At 32.4% G+C, this 16,503-nt stretch overlaps 1 long non-coding RNA gene across 15 annotated transcripts in view; it reads left to right on the top strand.

Moving 5' to 3' along the window:
* Positions 1–16,224, top strand: part of LOC141458876 (uncharacterized) — a 125,719-nt gene extending 109,495 nt beyond the window's left edge. For 10 of the 15 annotated variants that reach the window (XR_012461248.1, XR_012461246.1, XR_012461247.1 and 7 more), the window contains 2 exons: positions 1,058–15,974; positions 16,073–16,224. This is a non-coding gene — a long non-coding RNA (uncharacterized lncRNA). The remainder of the gene's footprint in view (positions 1–1,057; positions 15,975–16,072) is intronic. The other 5 variants (XR_012461240.1, XR_012461252.1, XR_012461244.1 and 2 more) reach the window with 5 other exon arrangements.
* The last annotated feature ends 279 nt before the right edge of the window (positions 16,225–16,503 follow it).

Raw genomic sequence — 16,503 nt, 5'->3', positions numbered from 1 at the left:
TCAAGAGCGTGGCTTTGTAAGTGGGAGATCCCCCCAGTTCGAATCCCGCGTATGATTACTTTTTATTTGTTTGGAAAAAAGTGTTTATAGTAAAGTATGAGCTTCCGCCCCCGTCCACGACACCTAATTGGTAGTAGGACGTTAGGTCCAGCCTGAAAAATAGGTGATTACTTTTAGTATGTTACTCTACCGGCCTCCACAATCTTGCTGAGTCAATTATTTTGGACTCCTTGAGAATTCTGCATCACCATATCTACGGTGCTTAAATCCTAAGGTGACTGTGTAATTATGGATTAGTGACGAGGTCAATATGTATGTCTTTTATATTGACTGGGCATTCCCCTCATTGTTGTTTTTATATATATCTATTTATTTATTTATTTATATGTTGGTTGTATATTTATTGAATTTCATCTACATGTAAATAGTGATTTTATTGTTATTTATTTAATGCACTACAAGTTGACTCTTATAAATTAAAAGTTACCCGCAAAACGAGATGCAAGATTGATTAAATTCTTAAAAAATATTCAGAGTAGTGGCGATATCGATTCTGGTGGCTAGGTTTAATATCCACCACCGGCTTTTTAGCTCGCTTAAGTTTTGTGAAAATCGGATTAGCTGATTAACAAAATATTTCCTTTTTTTATGATATAATCTTAGTAGATACCACTTCTATACCCGATAAAGACTGGAATTGTTTAGCACTTATGGTTGGATGACTCATATCACTTTCCGTTTCTCTTTTACCACTTACAATACATATAGAGGTCATTATGTATTTAAATGTGTTTCAACTGTTACATCGCAGATAGTTAAAAAAAACTTACGTTAAAGATCAATAGTGACAAACTAAATGATCTCATTTAATGTCTTAATTACTTCTAAATTTATTTTTTAAAAAGTGTTTTCTTTTTTTTTTTTTTTTTTTTTTTAAAAAAAGAACCAATTCTGTGCATGAAAAGACAATTTTTCGCCCCATACAATTTGATTGGTTAAATAAAATTACTGCATTCTTTTTAAACTGCACTATCTAACTTGTTTATTTGGTTATTAGATAGTATGTATCTGCTGATTAAGAGGCTAATGTTGAGTTATCACTTAACATGCCCCCTTTTTAACGGAGAGGATGAGAAGATACTACATCTCTAGTACAGCTGAAGATACGTTTGAGGAAGTTAGGAGATCGTCAACAGTGACCAGGCATTTGACATCCATTAGCCTTTCATATAACATTGGGATATTGGCAAAGTATTTAACGGTTAAGATTGATTTTCCGTACAACAAACCAACAAAGTGTCAAATTTGAAAATATATGTACTTCATGGCAGCAAAGAATATTATTGCTGATGATAGCTGTTACGAATCTAGGGATTATGCTGCCTGATCTGGCGGATTTGTTGATCTTTCAATTATTTATTCGCATATTCAAATATACAATTGATGTTTATAAATGCAAATGATACTTCTTCCTTTTTTTTTTTAGGGTATTCTTATTTCTTCCTTTTAGATGTAGTGGATTTTTAGAAAAGCGGGAAGGGGCATTTTCTTTGTATTTTCTGGGAAGTTCTGAGGGAATTCCAACCATAAATATCCCTGATGTACAACTTTTGAAAAATACCCATAAGTATACTTGAAGAGCAACTTTTTGTTTCCTTGCCCAATCATTTACAATGGTGTTTGCAGATGATTTTGTATTCCGTGGCAACTCCAATAGATTGACGTCTAGAGTTATTTTACAAAAGACACTACTATTCTAACTGACCGTGTCGGCGTGATCAATGTTCCAACCATGGCATAAAAATCGAACTCTGGAAGTACAAAATAAGGAATTAATTTATAACTGGCAAAGATTATCCATTTTTCCCCCTTTTCTTTGAACTACTACTACAAAAACTAGCCGACCTAATGTGCATGGTCCAACAATAGCATGAAAATAGAATTTTGGAACTTAAAAAGTAAGGAATTTCTCGTAAATCTAGCCAAGATTTTACACTTCTTCTCTTTTCTATGAAGCACTACTTCAGAAACCCTTAAATATATTTTAAAATTTTTAAAACTACCAGAATTTAGACTGCCACATGTAGTTGTTGGAGAAATTAAAATTAAAATATATTGGTTTGATGCGTGAAAGAAATTATATTGCCATTCCCTTTTCTGAATGGGAAAAGAATTTACGATAGATAAGTTGTTGAACAGTATTGAGGCAGATGAAAACAAATGGCAATAGAAAAAGCAAGAAATGGAGTTTTTCATGGGCTGTATCCTAAATTAAATTATAACTGTAATTATTTTGATTCTTTGTCGTTAAATGATTTGAAGTTGATTTTAAAAGCTTGTTGCGAACTGTTCTATTCAAATTACAGGCCTTTTAAATTAGAATTATGTCAGTTTTTCTCATTATGTTATAAATATTACTTCATAATTTTAATCAAATAGAAAATGTAACCCACCTTATTGCAGTCTGTCCAATTTTAAAATATCGAAAAAAATATTTTAATAAATGTACTGAACGAAAGTTGACAAGCATTATGTAAATATAAAATATGCACTCTCCTATAGATCTATGTTAGAGAATTTAATTATGATTAATTTTCAAATACTACATTTTATTTTTTATTTTTATTCTATTTTACTTTTTTGTAACTAACGTTTTTTTTTTGTGATATGTACTGTTATTCTTTAGTAAAACATTATTATTATTGTTATTATTATTATTATTATTATTACTGTTACTTCAGAAACAAGCCGACCTATTAAGTATGGTCCAACACTGGCATGAAAATTAAACTTCAGAACACAGTCAAGTGAATTTATGCCAACTTAACCCACATTTTTTATTTTTCTTATATTTTTTAACTTCTACTTCTGAAAGTAGACGACCACATTTCAATGTACCAACCCAGGCATAAAAATCGAATTTTGGAAGTAGAAATTCATTAATTATTGGTGAAACTGTAAAAGCTGTACCATTTATCCCTTTTCTTTGAACTACTACTTCAATAACTAGACGACCTAATGTGTAAGGTCCAACCCTGGCATGAAAATCGAACTCTGGAATTAAGAAATAAGGATATTCTTGTAAAACTAACCAAGATTTTACATTTCTTCCCTTTTCTGTGAACTACTACTTCAGAAACCAGCCGATCTAATGTGTATGGTCCATCACTGGCATGAAAATCAAACTTCAGAACATAAAGTCAAGTAACTATTTGCCAAACTAACCCAGATTTTTTATTTTTTCTTTATTTTTTAACTTCTACTTGTAAAACTAGCCGACCTCATTTCAGTGTACCAACCCAGACATACAAATCGAATTTTGGAAGTAGAAATTCATTAATTATATATAAAACTGATATAGCTATACAATTTATCCTTTTTTCGGTGAACTACAACTTCAAAAACTGGCCGAACGAATGTGTATGGTCCATCCCTGACTAGAAAATCGAACTCTGGAAATAAAAAATAAGGATATTCTGATAGAACTATCCAAGATTTTCTATTTCTTCCCTTTTCTGTGAACTACTACTTCAAAAACATGCCGACCCAATGTGTAAGGTCCAACCCTGGCATGCAATTGGAACTTTGGAACTTAATAAAAGGAAATTCTGGTAATATTAGCCAAGATTTTCCATTTTCTTTCTTTTTTGACAACTGCTACTTCAAAAATTAGCTAATCTAATGTTCATGAACCAACTTAGGCATGAAAATCGAAATTTGGAACTTAAAAATAAGGAATTTCTAGTAATGCTGTCAAAGATTCTCCAGTTCTTCTATGTGAAAAACTAGCCGACTTGATGTGTGATGTAGTTCTGTTACTATAAGCGAATGTTTGATCCAGAAAGTAAGGAACTTCACTTTAAACCTCTTACGATTCTTTATTTCTTTTCTTTTTAATGAATCTAGAGGATCTAAGTTGGATGATCTGGCACAATAAAAAATGTGAAAGTTAGGAATCTCTAGCTAACCTAGTGATTACTTTCATGAAAGTGAGAAACAGGATTTTCTGGTAAAACTAGCCCAGATTTTCTATTTATTTTCTCATTTTTCTAAATTTTAAGTTCCATTACTTGCTGACCTATTGTGTAAGATCCAAACCTGGTATAAAAATCGAACTCAGGAAATTTCAAATAATTAATTTTTTGTAAACGTAGCTATGATCTATTTTTGCCCATATTTCTTAACTTCTATTTTCTATGATCTATGTGTATGATCTAACGGTGTTGAGAAAATCAAACTCTGGAAATTAAAAATAAGTAATTTGTAGTAAACCTAGTAAGGATTTTCTATTTTTCCCTTTTCTCTAATCTGTTACTTTCTAAACTAGGCGACCTAATGAGTATGATCTACCACTGGCACGGTAATAGAACCCTAGAAGTTAAAAATAAGTTATATCTATTAAAAGTGGACTAGATTTTCCATTTTTACCCAGGTATTCCTTAGTTTCTACTTCCAAATCTTGCCGAACTAAGTGAATGATCAACCGCTGACATGAAAATCGAAATTTGCAAGTTATAAATAAGGAACTTCTAGTAAAACTAGTGATTATTTCCTAATTTTTCAGTTTTTAGGACTCTCTTCATCCATACTAACCGACTTAGGACGGCTAGTTTTTGAATTTGTAGTTCATAGAAAAGGGAAGAAATGGGAAATGTTTGCTAGTTATATTAATAATTCCTTATTGTCTACTTCCAGAATTCGATTTTTATGCCTGGGTTGGAACATTAAATTGAGGATGGGTAATTTTAGAAGTAGAAGTTAAAAAATAAAGGGAAAAATAAAAAACCTGGTTAGTTTGGCAAATAGTTACTTGACTTAACGTTTTTATCAGTGGAGTTTAATTTTCATGCCAGTGATGGACCATACACATTACATCGGCTAGCTTTTGACTTTGTAGTTTTTCACAGAAAAGGGGAGAAATGGAAAATCTTTGCCAAGCTTACTAGGAAGAACTACTTTTAGCATTGAGAATTCGATTTTCATGGCAGGGTTAGACCATACATATCAGGTCGGCAAGTTTTTGAAGTAGTAATTCATAGAAAGAGAAAAAATAGAAAATCTTTGCCAGTTTTACTAATAATTCCTTAATTTCCACTTGCAGAATTCGATTTTTATTCCTGGGTTAGAACGTAGAAATGAGATAGGCTAATTTTAAAAGTAGAAGTTAAAAAATAAAGGGAAAATTAAAAACCTTGATTAGTTTGGCAAATATTTACTACACTTTACGTACTGAAGTTAGATTTTCATGCCAGGGGTTGGATCACACTCATTAGGACGGCTAGTTTGACTAGAAATTCCTTATATTCAACTAGTAGAGATTGATTTTCAAGCCAGGGTTGGATCATACTCGTTAGGTCGGCTAGTTTTGGAAGTAGAAGTTCAGGAAAAAGAGAAAATTAAAACTCTTGGCTAGTTTGACTAGAAATTCCTTATATTCAACTAGTAGAGATTGATTTTCAAGCCAGGGTTGGATCATACTCGTTAGGTCGGCTAGTTTTAGAAGTAGAAGTTCAGGAAAAAGAGAAAAATGAAGACTCTTGGCTAGTTTGACTAGAAATTCCTTATATTCATTAGGTCGGCTAGTTTTAGAAGTAGAAGTTCAGGAAAAAGAGAAAAATGAAAACTCTTGGCTAGTTTGACTAGAAATTCCTTATATTCAACTAGTAGAGTTTGATTTTAATGCCAGGGTTGGATCATACTCGTTAGGTCGGCTAGTTTTAGAAGTAGAAGTTCAGGAAAAAGAGAAAAATGAAAACTCTTGGCTAGTTTGACTAGAAATTCCTTATATTCAACTAGTAGAGTTTGATTTTAATGCCAGGGTTGGATCATACTCATTAGGTCGGCTAGTTTTAGAAGTAGAAGTTCAGGAAAAAGAGAAAAATGAAAACTCTTGGCTAGTTTGACTAGAAATTCCTTATATTCAACTAGTAGAGATTGATTTTCATGCCAGGGTTGGATCATACTCTTTAGGTCGGCTAGTTTTAGAAGTAGAAGTTCAGGAAAAAGAGAAAAATGAAAACTCTTGGCTAGTTTGACTAGAAATTCCTTATATTCAACTAGTAGAGTTTGATTCTCATGCCAGGGTTGGATCATACTCTTCAGGTCGGCTAGTTTTAGAAGTAGAAGTTCAGGAAAAAGAGAAAAATGAAAACTCTTGGCTAGTTCGACTAGAAATTCCTTATCTTTAACTTGCAGAGTTTGATTTTCATGCCAGGGTTGGATCATACTCTTTAGGTCGGCTAGTTTTAGAAGTAGAAGTTCAGGAAAAAGAGAAAAATGAAAACTCTTGGCTAGTTTGACTAGAAATTCCTTATATTCAACTAGTAGAGATTGATTTTCAAGCCAGGGTTGGATCATACTCATTAGGTCGGCTAGTTTTAGAAGTAGAAGTTCAGGAAAAAGAGAAAAATGAAAACTCTTGGCTAGTTTGACTAGAAATTCCTTATTATTAACTTGCAGAGTTTGATTTTCATGCCAGTGGTTGGATCATACTCATTAGGACAGTTAGTTTTGGAAGTAGAAGTTCAGGAAAAAGAGAAAAATGAAAACTCTTTGATAGTTTAATTACAAAATCCTTATTTTTAACTTACAGAGTTTGATTTTCATACCAGGGTTGGATCATACTCTTTAGGTCGGCTAGTTTTGGAAGTAGAAGTTCAGGAAAAAGAGAAAAATGAAAACTCTTGGCTAGTTTGACTAGAAATTCCTTATATTCAACTAGTAGAGTTTGATTTTAATGCCAGGGTTGGATCATACTCATTAGGTCGGCTAGTTTTAGAAGTAGAAGTTCAGGAAAAAGAGAAAAATGAAAACTCTTGGCTAGTTTGACTAGGAATTCCTTATATTCAACTAGTAGAGTTTGATTTTCATGCCAGGGTTGGATCATACTCTTTAGGTCGGCTAGTTTTAGAAGTAGAAGTTCAGGAAAAAGAGAAAAATGAAAACTCTTGGCTAGTTTGACTAGAAATTCCATATATTCAACTAGTAGAGTTTGATTTTCATGCCAGGGTTGGATCATACTCTTCAGGTCGGCTAGTTTTAGAAGTAGAAGTTCAGGAAAAAGAGAAAAATGAAAACTCTTGGCTAGTTTGACTAGAAATTCCTTATATTCAACTAATAGAGTTTGATTTTAATGCCAGGGTTGGATCATACTCATTAGGTCGGCTAGTTTTAGAAGTAGAAGTTCAGGAAAAAGAGAAAAATTAAAACTCTTGGCTAGTTTGACTAGAAATTCCTTATATTCAACTAGTAGAGTTTGATTTTCATGCCAGGGTTGGATCATACTCTTTAGGTCGGCTAGTTTTAGAAGCAGAAGTTCAGGAAAAAGAGAAAAATGAAAACTCTTGGCTAGTTTGACTAGAAATTCCTTATATTCAACTAGTAGAGTTTGATTTTCATGCCAGGGTTGGATCATACTCTTCAGGTCGGCTAGTTTTAGAAGTAGAAGTTCAGGAAAAAGAGAAAAATGAAAACTCTTGGCTAGTTTGACTAGAAATTCCTTATATTCAACTAGTAGAGTTTGATTTTCATGCCAGAGTTGGATCATACTCTTCAGGTCGGCTAGTTTTAGAAGTAGAAGTTCAGGAAAAAGAGAAAAATGAAAACTCTTGGCTAGTTTGACTAGAAATTCCTTATATTCAACTAGTAGAGTTTGATTTTAATGCCAGGGTTGGATCATACTCATTAGGTCGGCTAGTTTTAGAAGTAGAAGTTCAGGAAAAAGAGAAAAATGAAAACTCTTGGCTAGTTTGACTAGAAATTCCTTATATTCAACTAGTAGAGTTTGATTTTCATGCCAGGGTTGGATCATACTCTTTAGGTCGGCTAGTTTTAGAAGTAGAAGTTCAGGAAAAAGAGAAAAATGAAAACTCTTGGCTAGTTTGACTAGAAATTCCTTATATTCAACTAGTAGAGTTTGATTTTCATGCCAGGGTTGGATCATACTCTTCAGGTCGGCTAGTTTTAGAAGTAGAAGTTCAGGAAAAAGAGAAAAATGAAAACTCTTGGCTAGTTCGTCTAGAAATTCCTTATCTTTAACTTGCAGAGTTTGATTTTCATGCCAGGGTTGGATCATACTCTTTAGGTCGGCTAGTTTTAGAAGTAGAAGTTCAGGAAAAAGAGAAAAATGAAAACTCTTGGCTAGTTTGACTAGAAATTCCTTATCTTTAACTTACAGAGTTTGATTTTCATGCCAGGGGTTGGATCATACTCATTAGGACGGCTAGTTTTGGAAGTAGAAGTTCAGGAAAAAGAGAAAAATGAAAACTCTTGGCTAGTTTGACTAGAAATTCCTTATATTCAACTAGTAGAGTTTGATTTTCATGCCAGGGTTGGATCATACTCTTCAGGTCGGCTAGTTTTAGAAGTAGAAGTTCAGGAAAAAGAGAAAAATGAAAACTCTTGGCTAGTTTGACTAGAAATTCCTTATATTCAACTAGTAGAGTTTGATTTTCATGCCAGAGTTGGATCATACTCTTCAGGTCGGCTAGTTTTAGAAGTAGAAGTTCAGGAAAAAGAGAAAAATGAAAACTCTTGGCTAGTTTGACTAGAAATTCCTTATATTCAACTAGTAGAGTTTGATTTTAATGCCAGGGTTGGATCATACTCTTCAGGTCGGCTAGTTTTAGAAGTAGAAGTTCAGGAAAAAGAGAAAAATGAAAACTCTTGGCTAGTTCGACTAGAAATTCCTTATCTTTAACTTGCAGAGTTTGATTTTCATGCCAGGGTTGGATCATACTCGTTAGGTCGGCTAGTTTTAGAAGTAGAAGTTCAGGAAAAAGAGAAAAATGAAAACTCTTGGCTAGTTTGACTAGAAATTCCTTATCTTTAACTTACAGAGTTTGATTTTCATGGCAGGGGTTGGATCATACTCATTAGGACGGCTAGTTTTGGAAGTAGAAGTTCAGGAAAAAGAGAAAAATGAAAACTCTTGGCTAGTTTGACTAGAAATTCCTTATATTCAACTAGTAGAGATTGATTTTCAAACCAGGGTTGGATCATACTCATTAGGTCGGCTAGTTTTAGAAGTAGAAGTTCAGGAAAAAGAGAAAAATGAAAACTCTTGGCTAGTTTGACTAGAAATTCCTTATTATTAACTTGCAGAGTTTGATTTTCATGCCAGGGGTTGGATCATACTCATTAGGACAGTTAGTTTTGGAAGTAGAAGTTCAGGAAAAAGAGAAAAATGAAAACTCTTTGATAGTTTAATTACAAAATCCTTATTTTTAACTTACAGAGTTTGATTTTCATACCAGGGTTGGATCATACTCTTTAGGTCGGCTAGTTTTGGAAGTAGAAGTTCAGGAAAAAGAGAAAAATGAAAACTCTTGGCTAGTTTGACTAGAAATTCCTTATATTCAACTAGTAGAGATTGATTTTCAAGCCAGGGTTGGATCATACTCGTTAGATCGGCTAGTTTTAGAAGTAGAAGTTCAGGAAAAAGAGAAAAATGAAAACTCTTGGCTAGTTTGACTAGAAATTCCTTATATTCAACTAGTAGAGTTTGATTTTCATGCCAGGGTTGGATCATACTCATTAGGTCGGCTAGTTTTAGAAGTAGAAGTTCAGGAAAAAGAGAAAAATGAAAACTCTTGGCTAGTTTGACTAGAAATTCCTTATATTCAACTAGTAGAGTTTGATTTTAATGCCAGGGTTGGATCATACACATTAGGTCAGCTAGTTTTGGAAGTAGAAGTTCAGGAAAAAGAGAAAAAATGAAAACTCTTCGCTAGTTTGACTAGAAATTCCTTATATTCAACTAGTAGAGTTTGATTTTAATGCCAGGGGTTGGATCATACTCATTAGGACAGTTAGTTTTGGAAGTAGTAGTTCAGGAAAAAGAGAAAAATGAAAACTCTTTGATAGTTTAATTACAAATTCCTTATTTTTAACTTACAGAGTTTGATTTTCATGCCAGGGTTGGATCATACTCTTTAGGTCGGCTAGTTTTGGAAGTAGAAGTTCAGGAAAAAGAGAAAAATGAAAACTCTTGGCTAGTTTGACTAGAAATTCCTTATATTCAACTAGTAGACATTGATTTTCAAGCCAGGGTTGGATCATACACATTAGGTCAGCTAGTTTTGGAAGTAGAAGTTCAGGAAAAAGAGAAAAAATGAAAACTCTTGGCAAGTTTGACTAGAAATTCCTTATTTTTAACATACAGAGTTTGATTTTAATGCCAGGGTTGGATCATACTCATTAGGTCGGATAGTTTTAGAAGTAGAAGTTCAGGAAAAAGAGAAAAATGAAAACTCTTGGCTAGTTTGACTAGAAATTCCTTATATTCAACTAGTAGACATTGATTTTCAAGCCAGCGTTGGATCATACACATTAGGTCAGCAAGTTTTGGAAGTAGAAGTTCAGGAAAAAGAGAAAAAATGAAAACTCTTGGCAAGTTTGACTAGAAATTCCTTATTTTTAACATACAGAGTTTGATTTTAATGCCAGGGTTGGATCATACTCATTAGGTCGGCTAGTTTCGGAAGTAGAAGTTCAGGAAAAAGAAAAAAAATGAAAACTCTTGGCAAGTTTGACTAAAAATTCCTTATTTTTAACATACAGAGTTTGATTTTCATGCCAGGGTTGGATCATACTCGTTAGGTCGGCTAGTTTTAGAAGTAGAAGTTCAGGAAAAAGAGAAAAATGAAAACTCTTGGCTAGTTTGACTAGAAATTCCTTATTATTAATTTGCAGAGTTGGATTTTCATGCCAGGGTTGGATCATACTCGTTAGGTCGGCTAGTTTTGGAAGTAGAAGTTCAGGAAAAAGAGAAAAATGAAAACTCTTGGCTAGTTTGACTAGAAATTCCTTATATTCAACTAGTAGAGTTTGATTTTAATGCCAGGGTTGGATCATACTCATTAGGTCGGCTAGTTTTAGAAGTAGAAGTTCAGGAAAAAGAGAAAAATGAAAACTCTTAGCTAGTTTGACTAGAAATTCCTTATTATTAACTTGCAGAGTTTGATTTTCATGCCAGGGGTTGGATCATACTCATTAGGACGGCTAGTTTTGGAAGTAGAAGTTCAGGAAAAAGAGAAAAATGAAAACTCTTTGCTAGTTTTACTAGAAATTCCTTATTTTTAACTTACAGAGTTTGATTTTCATGCCAGAGTTGGATCATACTCATTAGGTCGGCTAGTTTTGGAAGTAGAAGTTCAGGAATAAGAGAAAAATGAAAACTCTTGGCTTGTTTGACTAGAAATTCCTTATTTTTAAATTACAGAGTTTGATTTTCATGCCAGGGTTGGATCATACTCATTAGGTCGGCTAGTTTTAGAAGTAAAAGTTCAGGAAAAAGAGAAAAATGAAAACTTTTGGCTAGTTTGACTAGAAATTCCTTATTTTCGATTAGTAGAGTTTGATTTTCATGCCAGGGTTGGATCATACTCATTAGGTCGGCTAGTTGTGGAAGTAGAAGTTCAGGAAAAAGAGAAAAATGAAAACTCTTGGTTAGTTTGACTAGAAATTCCTTATTTTCGATTAGTAGAGTTTGATTTTCATGCCAGGGTTGGATCATACACATAAGATCTGCAAGATTTTGAAGTAATAATAATAATAATGTTTTATTTGAATTAAGAAAACAAAATATACATATTTTTTCTGTAAACATTAATGAAATTGTACATTTCCGTCTGTTTGATCTCATTTAAACAAAAAATTATTAACCTAATGATAAGTATTTAATGAAAAGGAAAGTGAAGAAAAAAGAAAACTATATTTATATAAGAATTCTAGTTTTTAGTGAATCTGTGGTATTTTGCAATGATAATTAAAGTAGGAGAACAAAATACAATATATAAAATTAATAGTTGAATTCACTGACTAAATACTACCTATAACGCATAACACATTTTAAGAAAATTAATTAGAGCCCTCCAATTACAACCACTCAGTAAGCATAGAACTTCTTCTTTATTATGCACGCGCTTATTAAAGTATCAGATCCTGAACTCTCTCATAATGGGGCATTCAGTCATGAAATGAAAAGTATTTTCTGTAGGCCTGATGTTGCACATTGAACACAAATAATTTCGAGTGGTCCATGGTTTATAATTTAAATTTATACCTTCTGTTCGCACTTTAAATATTATTTGTTTAGAAGGGTGATCAATATTCAGATCCATGTAATTTAGATCATATTTAATTTTAATAAACTTCATGAAAACCGGCATTTCTAGCAAGAAATTTAAATTCAGACCTCTCAGCTGATTTTATTTTATTAATAATGGTTATCATTTACGGTTTCCAGTTAGGACTATACGCTCGGTCTAATTCAACACCATATAACTCATTCAAATGTATCCAATCTTGAAACCAGAAAATTGCTTTCTAACGACCTCCTTCGCCAACGTGTGAGTTAATCTACTGTCTGGATGTTCAGCAAAAATCTTAAGAATATAGGAGAAGTGTGTTCTCAATGTGTTGGTGAACATTCACAGGTTTCTAAATAAATGGCATAATTAGGGGCATTAATCGGAAGGCTAAACATTTTTTTTTATGAAATATTTCTTAAGTTTTTCCAAATCTTCAAAGGCGACAGAACCCCACTCTTGACTACCGTAACAAGCAATGGATCGCAACAATGCATCAATGATTTTATATCTCCCCGTAAGAACAATGGAATTATTTGAAATGAAGTTATTCTATAGACTTCCTATACTACGTTTTCCTAAAACCAATTTCTCCTCAATGTGTGGTTTGAAATTCAAGTTAGGGGTTAGATTCACACACAGATACTTATACTGCTTAATTACTTCAATTTGTTGGCTACCATACATCCTCTCTCATTGGCCTTGTTTCTACCTCCCCCCTTTTTTAAAAAGCATAATTTTGGATTTGGATAAATTGACTTTTAAATTCCAGATTTCGGAATAATTATACAAATTTTTAATCATTTCTTAGAGAAGGCCTGGGCTGATCACTCAAGAAAACGTCATCTGCATGTAGGAGCATATTTACTTTCGTACCACCTATCATCAGTCCTCCTTCTAATCTTGCTGGTAAATCATGCAGAAATAATGAAAAAAGAAGTGTGCTTAACGCACTCGACTCTCTCCTAAATTCATCTGTCAGACCTTCATTACACCAAACTCTTGCTTCAGTACCATTGTACAAACTTTTGATTGCTTTTAGACACTTTGTACTGAGACCCTAATTACTTAGTTTATAAAACAATGCATTACGATCAATACAATCAAATGCTGATTGGAAATCAACAAAAAAAGCATGAACTTTAGTCTTGGACTTCATGCATTTTAGATGAATAATGCTGGTCAGTGAGAATAGATGGTCAATTGTCGAATGAAATTTCCTAAAGCCTGCCTGATGATACCCACTCCAGACGTTCCGTTTAGCCCATTCAGTCAACCAGTTCAGTAACAACGAAGCGTACAGTTTGGATATACAGTCCATATAAGGGATCCCTCTGTTATATTTCCTACGCCTACATTTTATATCCAAGCCACTCATGATCCGTAACAGTGATGTAGCCAAGTTTTCGAAAAGCTAGGAAAAAAAATCATAAAAAAAACATTAAAAATAGGGAATTCAATTCATTTTGAGGACGATAAGGGATTATACCATCCCCTACATCTACTTTGTGGTCAATGGTGGTTCGTACAAGAATGGTGGCCCTGTTTTGGAAGTATATAAACAGAAAAAACATTCAAAATAGGGAATTTCATATAAAAGTGTGAATAGCTCAAAGCTATCCATATTCTGCTGTTCACTTATTGTAGAGTTTAGTAAAAAACTAAAGAAAAAACCTTCGGGGATGGCATTACTAATTGAAACAATAATACACCTTGCCAGTTTCTTTATTAAAATTTGGACGTGATAAAAGAAATAGAAGAAGGGTTTAATTTAAATATTCAACGTTGAATGTGAATATTCGTTTTTAGAGCTGTCTTGGCTTTTAGAAATGTGTTATCGGATTGTTCTTAAGATTTATGTATCTGCTTTTGTTGCTGAAGTCAGTCGTTTTGTAACATTGAGTGTGTTAAAAATAGCGTAGAGTACTTTAGTTAGTCCGTGATTTTTATCTTTTAATTTCTTTCTTAGGTTAATTTGCTGTACTTAGTTCCTGATTCTCTGCATGGTTATGAATAGTCAATTTTGAATGTAGATTTTTGAAAATATCAGCCGCTCAGTTTCGGGTTCTTGTTTATCACGTACTTTTCACTGCCATTCCTGAGTCAATTGCTGTTCAGTAATTTTTGATGGCCAATTAAACTTGCACGAACCACCTTTGGCCTGGAAATAGAATGTGGGGGATAGAAACTTAACTTTTCGTCCTTAAAGTTAAGAGGATTCCTTCCGCAATTGTACGAGTCACCATTAAGCCATGAAACTAAATGTAGAGTATGGAAAATTCACTTTTTGTTCACAAAGTGCAGAGTATTTCCAATTTTCAATGATTTTTCCGCTGATATAATTCTAAAAAAGGCCACCCACAATTGTTCGAATTACCTTTGGCCTGGTAATAGATTGTAAGAGTTGGAAAAATCACTTTTCGTCCTCAAAGTGACAAGTATTTCCTTTTTTGAATGTTTTTTTCTACTGATATACTTCTAAAAAAGGCCAACCGCAATTGTACGATCCACTTATGGCCTGGAAATAGATTATAGAAGATGGAAACTTAAGTTTTCGATCTTGAAGTGAAGAGGATTCCCTATTTTGAATGTTTTTTCTGTTTATATATTTCCAAAACAATGCTTTTTTATGATTTTTTAATGTATTTTTTATTGAAATTCAGTAGCACCGTTCAATTAAATAAAGCTATTTTTTTTCATTTAATGTTGTGGAAAAAGGTTCAGTTTGATTTGAAAATATTAATACTCATAAGTATATCAAAATGATATTGTAATTTTCTTACAAATTAACCCAAATTTCATAAATTATACATGTAATTCTTGTATCTTTCTTCCAATCTCATTTGTCAGAAAATTATTCGTTAAATTATCATTGAAGATGAAATATTGCTCATAGCTTTTGGAGACTGAAATGATATAAAAGGAAGAAGAACTATTTTTTTTAAACTGTATAGTGATTATGTCTAAGACTGGTACTAGGTTTTCTTCCTATTATAGTTGATGTTAATTTCTATCATTAAAACAAATTATAATTTCTATTATATCAAAGATTTGGTTCTGAATAATGGCCTAATTAATGCATTTCATGAAATTTTAAATTGCTGGTACATTGAAATACAGAAAATTCAAAGTTGTAAAGCAGCAAAAATTGCAGTTAGGAGCTCTCTATTGGCAAGAACGTTAACTACTCAGCCATCTGTAGTTCTCAAGTCTTCCACTAGATCGCATGGGTATGTCAATGGCTTTAGTTCCATGTATGACATTTACTTTATTATTTTTTGTATTAGATTAGAGTATAATTATATAACTAATTAATATAACGGCAAACTAATTATTGAATAATTATTAGGGTTAAAATATTGCAAAAATTTGGAGAATAATAATTAGTTTCAAATAATAAGTTTAGTTGAGGTAATAATATTCATAGAATTTTTTTTTATCTAAAGAATAAGTTTTTGTTTTACTTATTAATGATTCAGAGTTGCCTAAATTCTCGGCTAACGCTATAATATGTAGTATGGTTTTATTTATATTTGTCGTAAGTGATTCAATCAGTAAGTATTTTTATTGATGTTTGTAAATGGTAAATAACTAACTTAACTACCCTAGCAAGTAGTGCTGACAACCTTTTAAAAAGTTATTTTAAACGTTTCCTAGACAGGAAAACATTACTCAAAGAGATTTGAATAACGAATAATTGTTTCCCCTTTATTTGTTATACATATTTAAAAAGAAATTAGTTTAAAATTATGGTGTTGATTCGTAGTAACCGTTGGACTCTTCTTCACATCCAGTAAGCACATCTGTACTTACTGATGTTGTGGTGATTCACTACCTTTTCCACATTCTGGACTACATCAGGAATGCAGAAAATTTGTATTACAGGTAGCTTTATCGATTTTATTTCTGCTTCCAAAGCAATTTAACAGAAAATTCACGTTTTTTTCAGTCAACTAATCTTTTTTTTTTTTTTTTTTTTTAAGGGGTAAAGTTCTGAGATTTTGCTTTTGTCCTTGAACTCTTCCATTTTGAAAATTTCATCTAATATCAAGGACAGTTGTACAAGGGTTGATCTCCATAAAAGTGCACAAAAAAGCATAACGTTGAAAAACACCCGACTTAAACAATTTTGTTCTCTTTTTCGATAAAAAGGAATGAAGATATATTTTTAATTTGGATTTAAACTTGTAGTATCACTGAAAACACAATATTAAACTCAATTAACACTGTATTTTATGGAATAATGTTTGTATTGCAGGTTTGAAAACACTGGAGTTGTGGTGATGCTGCCTTTTTGTTAAAGACCAAAAAACTTCGATCATAGTGGAATTATAAATGTAAAATTCATTGTGGTTCAATATTTTGAATTCAATTTATTATGAATCAATTATATTAAAAAAATGTATGCATTCTA

Source organism: Rhodnius prolixus, unplaced genomic scaffold, assembly GCF_049639745.1.
Source record: "Rhodnius prolixus isolate KJV_2025 unplaced genomic scaffold, Rpr scaffold_5, whole genome shotgun sequence".
Classification (NCBI taxonomy): domain Eukaryota; kingdom Metazoa; phylum Arthropoda; class Insecta; order Hemiptera; family Reduviidae; genus Rhodnius; species Rhodnius prolixus.
Note: the sequence above shows the minus strand (reverse complement) of the source record. Positions and strands in the feature narration are given on the sequence as shown.